We start from the raw sequence: 12,669 nt of genomic DNA, 5'->3' as shown, positions 1-12,669 counted from the left end.
TCTCAGGTAGGTCAACTTGTCCCTTAGTGCTCTACTACCTGTTAGGCTGGTAAGTAACTTTGTAGAATGCAAAATCCAAAGTGAGGGCAAGAATCATAAAGCTTTCAAACTGAAAAGGATAACAAGATGAATCAGTGACTAGAAAAGTTAAAAGGAATTAACTAACTATCCTATGACATCTTAAAGTAGCACCATATGAATCAACTGCCTCAGATACATACGAATTCTGATCAGTAGTTTTAAAAAATTAATTTAAATGTGTGTTCTGCTTCTGTTGTTAGGATTAGCTTTACAGGTCACAATCCCATTTGTAATACTGAATCTCACAGGTTTGTGGGGCACAACTTCCCTTTAACCTTCCCCGTTTGCCAAAAAAGATTGCATTTATCTATTTCTTTTCTAATTTTATTCCTTATTACAACCTATGCTTACTTGTTATTAGCTTGGTATCCTTAAACCCCCATAAAAATAGGCCCTATTTCTGTGATTTTCCCCTCCACTAGTACAAAGTAGCATTTATCAACCAAAACCAGTTACTCTCTATTCTGCTCTTGACAGGCAGCACTGATGTCAGAGGACTTTTGACCCTCTTGAAGGCAGATTATAACAAATACATCACTGTCTTAACCAGTGCAGAGCATCCACCCAAACTCCCTGAAAGCAATCATGAGAAACTTAAACTTGTTCCTGTCATTGCAGTCTCTCTTTTGGTTACAGACTAAGTGGTTTCTCTTCATAATCAGTCTCAACATCAGTTATTTTTGTGGTTGCATTGTATATGATCATGTGCACTCTCTTTTCAATCATAGTAAACTTCTGTAGCAGAGAGTATCTGAACTTGGGTCCTGAAGTCTTCAATTATAAAACACTCTCCCTAACCACCTATGCCCAGTCACCCACAAGACCAGGAGTCCTAACTGTGCTCCCTGGACAGTGTTTGTCAGTATCTGAGTTCACTCTATTGGAAAGAAAGAGTGAACTGGTTTTTAGTGGTGCTGATGAGCTCAAAAAACAAATGCAGAGTACTCTTGGGTACACATGGGTAAAAGCTTGGGGGTTTTTTTAGAGATTTTGCAGAGGTAGGTTACTGATTTTGTGTGCCCAAGCAAACAGGATTACTGTTTCCTAAAATACAAGTACTGCTGTTGTTACAAAGGCTCTGGGAACTTTCAAAGTTATCCAAGTCAAAAATGGAAAAACTCCAGAGTCTTTGGACTTGTTATGGCTTAACCCCAGCCAGCAACTAAATACCATGCAGCTGCCCACTCACATAGGTAAAAGTGAGCCATGTGAAAACTGCCCTCTGAGCTCACAAACAAGTTGCTTAGATAATTTAAAAAAGATATTATGAAGTTGATGTTGTAATCTGGTAAAATGAAAGTTAATACCTGCAGTTCTAGATGTGATTTCAAATGTGTATCCTTGATTTTTACTGGATCTCTCAAAAACCCCAATAAAATGAAACCATTTGTGGTCTACATAAGCAAAAACTGTCCAAGAAATTGAAGCTGATTCAGAATTGGATGTTTTGTTATGGGTAAAGATCAGGCTCTTTACCTCTTTACAATTAAGTTTTGTTGTGAAACTTAAGGTTCTTCTATGAAAGAGTGCTGATACCATCCTCACATTAACCACAGAGCTGGGTCACAGTGATGCATATGATGCATATGAGTAAAATCATGTCAAATCCCAAATTTATGAGGATTTTTATGAGTACATCTGGAACTTAGTCTTAGAAAATGAAAAACGATGAAAAAAAGTCATGACCTTATCATACTCTGAAATGGGATAAAAAAGAGAAATTGCAATCAGCTAGGTAACATTTTGAATAATGGACATAGAACTGAAATCTGAAGTGGAAAAAGTCAGGAAAATTGCTGTAAAAAAAAAAAAAAGAGAGATCACTAGAGCTATTCATAGAGCACATGTTCCCTTTCATTGAGATATCTCTCTGAGTAAGTTGGGATGGGTTGGTTTGCCTTTGCTGATCCTGAGGTGACAGGCTAGCTTCACCGTTTTACATAGTCCATGAAACTGTGAGCTGTAAGGCCAAACATCAACTAAACATAAATCAATAAATCCAAGCAGCTGGACAAAAGCAAACTAAGAACTGTAGCAAACAGATTAACACATGAAATATTTACTCCATTCATCACAGGAAAAAACTGCAGCTGGAGAACTGGAGAACACTTTTGTGTTTCTAGAAAAATGTACCCATTTCGACAGAGAAAGCTATGCAAATTGGAGAGGTCTGGTAAATGTAACTCATGAAAAACACTTGTATGAATTATTGGATGATTTTGGTCTCTAAAAGTCCATTTTCAGCCCCCTGATTCTTGATAATTCAACATTTATCTTTTTGGATTGACACAGAAAATAATTATTATTCTATTTACAGCTAAGAGTTAGTGTATGGTGCAAAAGCTTGTCTTCCTGAAAATGATTTATTGCAAATTTCCAAAACAAATACAAAATGGATCTTTTGACTCATCCATTTTATGGGGAAATACAGTGTGCAGTCTAAATTGAGAAAATGAATGTTCTGTTACAAATATGTTCTGTTGAAGGGAATATCAGACTATATACAAAAGAAGGAAAATGCAGATTTCTAATTTAACTGAAATCAAGCACTTATTTCAGAATAAATGACTTGGAAAGGCTTCATATCTTATTCTCTACTATGCAGTTCTTTGTTTGAAAAGAGAAAATCAACTTTTTTTATCATCTATTGTAGTAAGAGAATCTCTGTTTCAACAATATCAGAAAGAACACCAATGCAGGCAACAGACAAGTGATTTAAAACAGATGTGAAATTCCCTCTGTGTAGAAAATTATAGGCACTGGTGATGACATTAGATGCATATGACTAATCACAGTTAATGCTTGCTGTTGCCAATTAGCTTTATTAGCACAAGCAATTTGAGCACAGCATGACATTACTTTAATTACTGTAAGCAGCTTGTTCATTTATTGAGCAGTATGCATTTAGAAAAGGGTTATTCTACCTGAAAATTAATCATAACCCTCTTTATCATTAGAATTTCAGGAACACTGAGGAAGAAAGACTTTGCCATGCAAATAGAAAAAATGGGTGATGAAAGTCTGGCAGTAATTTTAGTATTTTACTACTATTTTACTTTCTTATAAAAAGACAAAAGCTATTGTATGATTTCTGTCTGAAAGCTGGACATGAGTGAGACAAAATTACTACCATTAGAGTTAAGACAAGACATTATGACCATTAGGTGGTAGCAATGCAAAAAAAATCTTATAAAAGTGTGCAGCAAAAATAAGGCTAAAAGTATCTAGGACAGAAAAACCCCAATACAGACTCCAAGCTGCACAAGAAACTTATTTTCTCCTTTTCATATCATGTGAAGATAAATTTGTTTTCTGTGACATAGGTAAAAATTTGCATATCAGAATACAGTCTTCAAAGGGCGGAGGATGCAGCATTTCACTAGCAAAATGCAAAAAGAGTCATCGTGCAATTATGTTACTCAAAATTGCTATGGCAAATGAAACAGAGCTGCATTATGACCTGATTGCATTTGCACCACCCCACTGCCTCACAAAACTATTGCAGGAATGAAAATCATGGTGTTGTGGAAGCAAGAATTCCAAATAAGATTTCTTTTTTCCTTTGTAGTTTCTCGTAAGACTTTAAAATATCTCAGAAATTTATATTTCTTAATTCAGAAGGTAATAGATTCAAGAATCAGAACATACCTCTCCTATATTTTATGTCTGTAGATATTTTGAGCTTGGATCAGGAATCATATTATCCATGTTTTACAATAACTATTTGCAATCTTTCTTTTAATCCTTCTGTTGCAAATCTTGTTTTGGACAAGATATTCACTGTTCAAAAATTAACTTAGGTCTTAAAGAGAGTCCTTAGCAGTTGTTGGCTTCTGCGCTGCTGTTACTCTTCTGTTCATCCACAGTTCTTGCAGAAGCAGTACTGCTAGAGGAAGTAATGTCAGTGGCTTGTGCTGTGTGGGCTTCTGTGGCATGGCCACACATAATCAGCCATGGACTCTGCTGAGTGCAGCGAATTCCTGCTGTGGGATGAAAAAGGAGCAGGTGAGTAAAGGCCAGCAAGGCTGACAGGCTGGCTTGCCCATGGTGGTGTAACCAGGTAAGGCTCATGAGACCTGGAAGAGGTTGCAGTGAGATGCGGAAGCGTCAGGCTGGATGGAGCTGGGTGGCCAACAGCTGCTGAACATGAGCCCGCAGTGCCCAGGTGGCCGAGAAAGCCAATGGCATCCTGGCCTGTATCAGGAACAGTGTGGCAAGCAGGACCAGAGCAGTGATTGTCCTCCTGTACTCAGCACTGGTGAAACCATGCCTCGAATTCTGTGTCCAGTTTGGGGCCTCTCATTGGAGGGAGAACACTGAGGTGCTGGAGTGTGTCCAGAGGAGGGAAGCAGAGCTGGAGAAGGATCTGGAGCAGAAGTCTTGAGAGGAGCAGCTGAGGGAGCTGGGGGTGTTTAGACTGGAGAAAGGGAGGCTCAGGGGAGACCTTACAGCTCTCTACAACTGCCTGAAAGGAGATTGCAGACAGGTGGGGGTTAGTTGGCCTCTTCTCCCAGGTAACAAGTCATAGAACAAGAGGAAATGGCCTCAAATTGCATCAGGGGAGGTTTAGATTGGATATTAGGAAAAATTTCTTTGCTGTAACAGGCTGCCTGGGGAGGTAGTAGAAGCATTATCCCTGGAAGTGTTCAAAAAAGGTGTGAATGCAGCATTTGCTGTAATTTAGCAGGGGACACAGAAGTGCTGGGTTAATGGCTGGACCAGATGATCTTGGAGATCTTTTTCAACTTAGGGGATTCTATGATTCTAACCGCAGTGTTGCTTAAACAGAGGTCAGGTGACTTACACTTTGGTTTTCCTGTTGCCTGTGTCAACAAACCTCCTGTGAACTGTCATTAAATTGAGAGCACAAACACAGATTATGCCATTGTTTTGCACTGTGCAAAGCTGTGCATAGTGCTCCCCGTCTGCCCTTCAGTCCCAGGACATCTCAGATCTTCCCCTTCTGACAAAACTGAATTCACCAGCTCAAGTTTCTTTTCAGTAGTGTCAATGATTTGATTACACTTGCATGAAGGTTTAACTCTGATGATACACCCATGTCCACAGAAGAAGATTTTTGCAGGCAGAGCACTCAGATAGTGGATACTGCTACACTTGGTTATAAACCATTGCATTAATCAGGCTGATAGATTCTCAGCCTAAAAGATGTAGCCTTCAAGTCAAAAATAGAAAGGAAGTGATCATGGCTGTTCCTTCACTTGGCAACTTCATCATGAGATACAACAAGTAACTGAGGTTTAGAGCCACAAACATTTTCCCTAATTGCATAAGCCATCCAACAGGCATGCCATGAAATGGATGACAATGAGGATGGAATAATTGCATTTCCAGATTTCTGTGTGTTCAGATCTGGGAAGAGGTACAACAGTGTTGGGAACTGGAGATAACAAAGCTATTCCTTAAAGCTGTCATCTGCTACATTTTATGTACCCAAATGGTGGACATTCATCATGGAACAGTTTCAAAATTGTAGATTTTATTTTGTGATGAGGCTTACTCATAGGAAATGGATAGAATATAGATCTTGCCATAAGCCACCACCTTGGTCAGTAGTATCTGTTACAAGCTCATGTGGATGGACAATGCTGCCCTTCTCGTGTCATAGCCATGAGGAATGTCAGCCTGTTTTGGGTTACAAGTTGCAGGAAGTCAGGTGAAAATGAAAGAGGGTTCAGTACTGGTGCCAAGGATTGTTGGTTTTTACATCCCAAGATATTGTTTAAAAAGGTATTTCTCAATGTGTACCAACAACATTTTAATTTCCTAAATTTCAAAGCACCTGAAGGGGATCTGAATCCAAATCCTTACTTATTCAATACAGAGTAAAGATAAACCTCTATGACAGGACTATGTCTACGACAGAACAGGCAAAGCTGAAAACATACATAGATAATGGAAAACCCACCAAGCAAAAGAATAAATGAAAAATTACAGAAAGGGAAATATATCCAGCAAAAAATGAAAGGTGTAGGACAAGGGCAGTTTTAAGGGAAAGGCTGTCATACAGCTGAATGACTTGGAGGGAAGTCAGGACCATATAACCTGCACAATGTGTAAAGGTACATGGAGAGCTTCATACCTGACACCCACTGCAAGGCAAAAAGCTACAGCTTGACTGCCTGCTGGGGCTGCACTAAGCACTGGACAGACACTGAAAGAGGAGTAGCTCCTGTGGCTGGGTTCCCAAACGAGCTGTTCTGTGCGCCTGCACTCATCAACATCTCATAATACTCATTGCATGAATGCACCACAGACTTCTGTGTTGTGTTCAAAGGCCAGTCTGGGTAATTACAGTTTATCCCAATTTTCCTGGTTTTACTCCAATACAGCTGTCGGTAGCCTAACAAAGATACAAATGAAATGATGCACTTTTATTCATGTGCTGCATCACAGTGAATGGCATGGTCAATAAAGCAACACCAGTGAATGCAATTTATCAACAGTGTTGTTAAGGTTGGAAAAGACCTCTAAGATGATCAGGTCCAACTGTTCACCCAGCACCAGCACCACTAAACCATGTCCCCAAGTGCCACCTTCACACATTTTTAGAATGTTTCCAGGAGTGGTGTTCCTACCTCTTCTCTGGGCAGCTGTGGGTAAAATACTGAAAAACAAAGTTCAGTGAGAGGGCATGCTTGTTTTGGCTGTGGTTCACCAGGGACAAACTGTCTGCACACCTTAGGAGCAGAAACACAGAGGGAGCTTTGTGTACCACGACAAGGGAGATGTGGAGCAACTGATGGAGTGGCACTGAAGTTGTGGTCACGCTCTGTTGAAAACAATGCAGCAATTAGGAACAAAGCCAAAGGAATGATCCCAACAGTCACTGAGACTGGAAAATACATATTAATTTTCATGACTCTACATATGCTAACAACTAAAGACACCCTTCCTTATTTGTCTTAAAAATCTCTGATGGAGGGGTAAGTGAGGATGAATGGGAGATTGTTCCCATGGGTGTCATTCCAAAGTAGTATTTATGGGAGGAGCAGTAATCTTACATTTTTTTTCTTAAATCTGACTGTAGCAGTTTTAAATTGCATGAATTATAAGTGCTTGATGAGTGTTATAAGGTGAAGCTTCTTGGAGATGTTTCCTAAATAAGTTTGGATCTAGGCTGACAGTTTGGGCATTTTTGGTCCCATCTCAACTGAATGTGCAAAGAATAAGCATCACACGTTTACAAAAAGATAGTATTTCATGCAAAGAGGCTAATTAGAATTCACAGGTAATCAAATAATATATTAAAGTATCCTAATACAGAGTTAGAACCCTAAATTTAGGGACCTATTTTTAAAAAATGCATTTGAACATGGCTTAATAAAGAAGGCTGGAGGTTAACACCTCCCCATACTGCATTTGCTGTAAAGGTAAGGCTTATTTAAAAATAACTGATTGATGTATGACTGGGACAAGAGTTCTACACCCCCCAGGAGTGTTAATACAGCCAAGTCCTGAAGCCTTATGAGCAGTTTCATTGCCAGGGTGGTGTTGCAGAGTGGGGAGCGAGAAATTCAGAACAAACAAAAGGGAAACAAAAAGGCAAAGGGTGAGAACTACTTCAGCAACACTCAATATGGAAAATATCCAATGAATCAGACTGAACAATAAAGCAGTATCTAGAAAACAGAGTGATCAGGAGACATGGAAGTGCACAAAAACAAATGTAATTCACATTGCTTACAGTGGGATGATTTTGCAGATGAGAGGACTATTTTGCTATTTAGTATTTTCTGAATATTCTATGAATTAGCACTTTGTTTTAAAAATTCTGCATTGAGAAAAGATGAATCTGCTTCTTAATAGCCCAGAATGACTCACAAGGCTTCATGGTTGACACCAATTGCATTTTAAAGGTCTTAGTTTACAAAAGTCTAATAAAAAATATTCTAGACAACTCTAAATATTGAAATGTCTTCCAAAGCATTAAAATTTCCCTAAATATCACATACATTTTTCAAATAGGAGTTAATGCAGGAATAAAATGCTAATAAAATAAGCAAGCTAACCATAAATATACACAAAATGAGTAAATTTCATTTATATAAACCATGAATGTCATTTTCTAACTGTAGGCCACACAGTGAAAACTGACAGAAAAATGTGATGCTCTTTAAAGAAACCAAGAGGAAGATCTCTGTGGTGACAGAATTCATAGAATAGAAAATTATCTAGCTATTTCTAATATCTGTGGTTCATGTGAGAAAAAACCAGAACTGCCACTTCAAAGGGTAAGTCTTTTCTTAGCCCTCAAAAATGACAGTAAATACATTAAAAAGGTATTATGCGCAAAGTATCTACAGGACCTTTGCAATAAAGAAACCAGCTCTAATATGTGTTATGCTCTTTTATGCACAACCTTTCAGCATTTTTTTTTCCATTTTCTGACTTTTTCTTACCTGGCTTACAAGTGAAAAAGGAAAACCACATTTTAACAAGTACAGTTTGAAATTTGGAACTACATTCATGAATGGAAACGATAAAATGAATTTTTTCAACTGAATGGTTAAGGGCTTCATTTTATTAACAAACCAGTTTTCTTCATGTTGAAATCTGTAACAGAAAAAGGATTAATCAAAAATAATATTTTTCAGAATCACTTGGCAAGGATATTACTTATTGTTGCATTTTCCGTTTGCTTGCCTGGTAAAGGAATAAAATAAGGAAAACACGATCACTTTGATTAGTGTCTAATCAAAGACATCGTGCCACTTAACAGATGGGACAATGATCCTTCTTCCATTCTGTTCCTCCTCTTGAAGCATTTATTTTTCCCAGTGGAAACCTGGAATGACCTAATTCAAAACGGAGGCATCTTGGTTTATGTGAGAGGAGCAAAGGAAAAGGGGGTGTCTCATTTTTCCTTTGCAGGAAGGTCAAGCGAAGTTCTCCAGTCACTCAGAAGATGTCTGCTGCTAAATAAGGCAGAGAAAGCACTTGCTTTGTTTCCCCACAGCACACACTGAAATCTTCCAACCACTAATGCTTCAAGTTTCTCTCTTAAAATACAAACAGCAAGCCCTTACCAGCTGTTTGCCACTGGGACTCTAGATACTGTTTTAATGTTCGTACAAAAAACTTGGAAGATAATAAGCTAAATTGTGACAACATTCTTTTCCAATTTGTTACTTCATCATATTTCTCCACATTCAGCTGACGTCCAATTTCACCTCAGTCTTGGATTCATCAGTGAAGATAAATGCCTGCTAACAAGACATGCAGAGTGTACTTCCTATCACAGCTGACTGCTGTACTGATTCTACTTACAAGGGCCTAGAGTACCAGTTACCAGCATAAATTTTTGAAAGGAGGCTTACATTTACATGACAAACAAATTTTCTGACAAAGTCAGTGAGGAAGCCAGAGCAGACAGTCTGCCACACCAATCAGATATTGAGAATATTGATATACATTGAACATACATTGAAGTTAGGGACTGCTATCCCAGCTGGGCCCTCTCCTGGCTTCTTGTACACTCCCATGGGAAACAGAGAAAGCTTTGATGCTGTGCAGACGCCTTTCAGCAATAGCTGGAACACTGTGTGCTTTCAAACATATGAGCTGCTATGAAGGAAATTAAATCTATCCCAGCCCAAACCAGTTCACCTACAAAGGTGACACATCAGAATAGACAACCTAAAGCTGGTGGAGTACAAAAGTCCTCCCCTTATAAACAAGCATGGTATTCTCATTTTCCGTAAAGTAACTATATTTGGCATGTTGTTTTCACCACTGGGTAAATAAATAATTTTCCATGCCCACCCTGTAGGTATTTACATAAGAACTTGTTGTTCAAGGTGTCGTCATATTTGAAAGACAACGAGCCAGAGGAGAAGATGATACATCTCATCCTGAGGTACACAGTTATCTACAGATAGATGGATTTATGCTCTAAGTTCCCATGGCCATGTTGAAGCAGTCTCTTTAATGGAGCTAAGATAACTGCCCAGTTCAGCACAGCTGCCTAAAGGGAGGTGGGCAAAATAAATCTTACTTCTCTTTAAATATCTTTTTCTGTAGCCTAGAGAGACATTTGCAAGTAAAAAGAGAGCTTTACCCCTTCTTACCCTGCTCCAATCCACCTTTCCTCAGCTACCTGTTGTTCCTAATTCAAAATACCGGATACAACCTTTAAAATCCTCAGTAATTTAAAACTTCCTATTGGGAAAACACTCTTCTTGCCACAGAATATCATCTTGCAGCTGAGTTGTCTGTAAAAATGTGTAATTTTTCAATATTAGGACTTTGATTATGAAACATTTCCTTATAACCTTCACTGGAGCCTGTATTTACTAACTTTCAAAGACTAGAAAAAGCCATTTTGGTCAGTCAATAACAGATGGAAAAGCAAAGGTCTATTTTATACATGTGTGCTTATCTTTACCCAACAGTGGAGGCAAAGCTTTAGACCACCCATATTACTTCATTTATTTATTAACATGTGGGTCACACCAGAGTCTGCAGCTGCAGATATTAATTCTTTTTGCAATGATTTATTAATGATACCCAGGACATACAGAGAAAAACCAACTGGAAAAAGAATAAGCATAATTACTCCTATTTTTATCATGCTAGGAAAGTCTACATTGATACAAGTGTTCATTACAGAAACCTTTATGAAATTTCTGTAGATTTCTAATGAAGAACAGGCTTAAGTATTTTCACAGTTTATAATACTTGTTCTTTTCACTGTCTACAAAGCTTATTTGATAAATATTATTAAATTATTCAAGAAAACTAGTAAGCTACTTGCCTGACAGGCATATTTCTGATTTTTTTTTCTGGTTTATTTAATTTGCTTTATTCAGTTATTTAGGGAATGGAGCCTGTAAATTTTCAGTAATAATTGAACTGATGTGCAGAAAGAAGGAAAGAAAGAAAGAATAAACACACAGAGAAGTTTGAACTAATCTGAAGAAAAACTACCCATTTGTTTTACCTCAGCATTTGTACATTTAGAGAACTACATTTTTAGGTGAATAATGAACTTCTTCTACTATTTGTAAAAATGTAAGAAGTACAACCTTGCAGTGAAGACTGGCTTATAAAGTCAGGTATTTGTGGCTGAAGTTCTGAAGAACAAAACTTTAGTAAAAAATTTAAATATTTTCTTAAAGGCTTCTATGTAATATGGACAAGTGTAATTTTTTTCTTTTAATAAAAAGGTATTTACACCATTGATCTTTAGAACCTAACCAAGACACTCAATACAAGTTCTTAGTTGCATGTGTTTTCAGCAGAAAGAGAAATTGCTAGCAAATACTCAGAATCCCTTTCTTGAGACCTCACTGATCCCTAATTTAGGTACTTACACACCTGAACTTGGATGGTGTGAAACTTATTTCCTGAAAAATGCAATGTTAGGTTCTGAATACAGGACAAGTGCAATGATGTCTTCTTGAACCTGTAAATAGTTTGAAATAATAGTCCCAAAAGAGGTATGAAGCATTCTTGTTTTAGTTTTTTTGCAAATTAATATAAGAACATTGACTAGATGGTAATAATTTTACTCTGAGTTACAACATACAAAAGTGGTCCAGTGGGGGTGACTTGGTAAATACTACATTCAATATTTTTTCCTTATACATGTTTACATGTATAAGCAAAATAAATTAAAAATTACCTGCTGGTTCAAACTCTGTAAAAACTTGAATCCCAAAACCTTCTGATGGCCTTCTTACACTGATAATAAAGAAGTGAAATTGATTAAAATACACCCATAGTGCTTCTAAACTTTACAGTCCTGCTGAAGTGTTCAACCAAGCAATAATTTTCTGTACTTGAAAAATAAAATAAATATTTCTTTCCCTCAAGTAAAAACAAAAAATTCCCAAGTAACTCCTAGGACACACAGAATGAAGACAGCAACCAGAAATAAGGTGACATGTTCCTCTGGTAAGTGTTGCACATTTATTCCTTTTTACCCATAAAAAAAGACGTTAATGAATTAAATGGGTATAGATGGGGAAAATAGAAAGAATAAAATGCAGGCTTCATCTGGATTTACTTGGTGCTACATAATAAATGTGTGTGGGAATTCCAAAGATGGCAATCCAAAGGACTCAATGAGATATTGCTTTTTTTTTTCTTGAAGAGTCTGCAACTATTTGCTAGTGGCTAATAGAAATCTCTAACTTGCATTGGAAACAAATGAGTCATCTTCTGCAAGTTCAAGTCCTTTGAAGCAATATCTGATAAGATTGTATATAGGTAAACATATCTTTTCCTTGGATAGAAGTGGGAGAAACACTCAATTTGAATCCTGCTAATTCATGTTTGGCTACCAAGAATAACAGACAGTTTTGAAAATTGCGTGTAATCAAGATGCTCATGTAAAGTAGCAGTGCTGATTCACTAGGCTAAAGCTCTAACATTTCTGCAATACCTGAGAAATTCTCCCCTTCATAAATACTGCAAAGACAAGAGCATACAGTTTCTGTGCACAAATGTCCAGGTAGCTCTGCAAGCAGCCAGATTAAGCCCCTCCTTGATCAAATATTGTGTCAGGTCCATGCACATCTAGGATATCCTGTGCTTTGTCTTGAGAGGATAGGTAGAACAAAATCA

At 37.6% G+C, this 12,669-nt stretch overlaps 1 long non-coding RNA gene across 1 annotated transcript in view; it reads right to left on the bottom strand.

Moving 5' to 3' along the window:
• Positions 1-268: 268 nt before the first annotated feature.
• LOC125328078 overlaps positions 269-12,669 on the bottom strand; it is a 31,539-nt gene continuing 19,138 nt past the window's right edge. The window contains exon 8 of the long non-coding RNA XR_007204532.1: positions 269-4,064. This is a non-coding gene — a long non-coding RNA (uncharacterized LOC125328078). The remainder of the gene's footprint in view (positions 4,065-12,669) is intronic.

The sequence above is a fragment of the Corvus hawaiiensis genome, chromosome 6 (assembly GCF_020740725.1).
Source record: "Corvus hawaiiensis isolate bCorHaw1 chromosome 6, bCorHaw1.pri.cur, whole genome shotgun sequence".
NCBI lineage: Eukaryota > Metazoa > Chordata > Aves > Passeriformes > Corvidae > Corvus > Corvus hawaiiensis.
The sequence above is the reverse complement of the archived record's forward strand: the minus strand, read 5'-3'. Positions and strand labels throughout refer to the sequence as shown.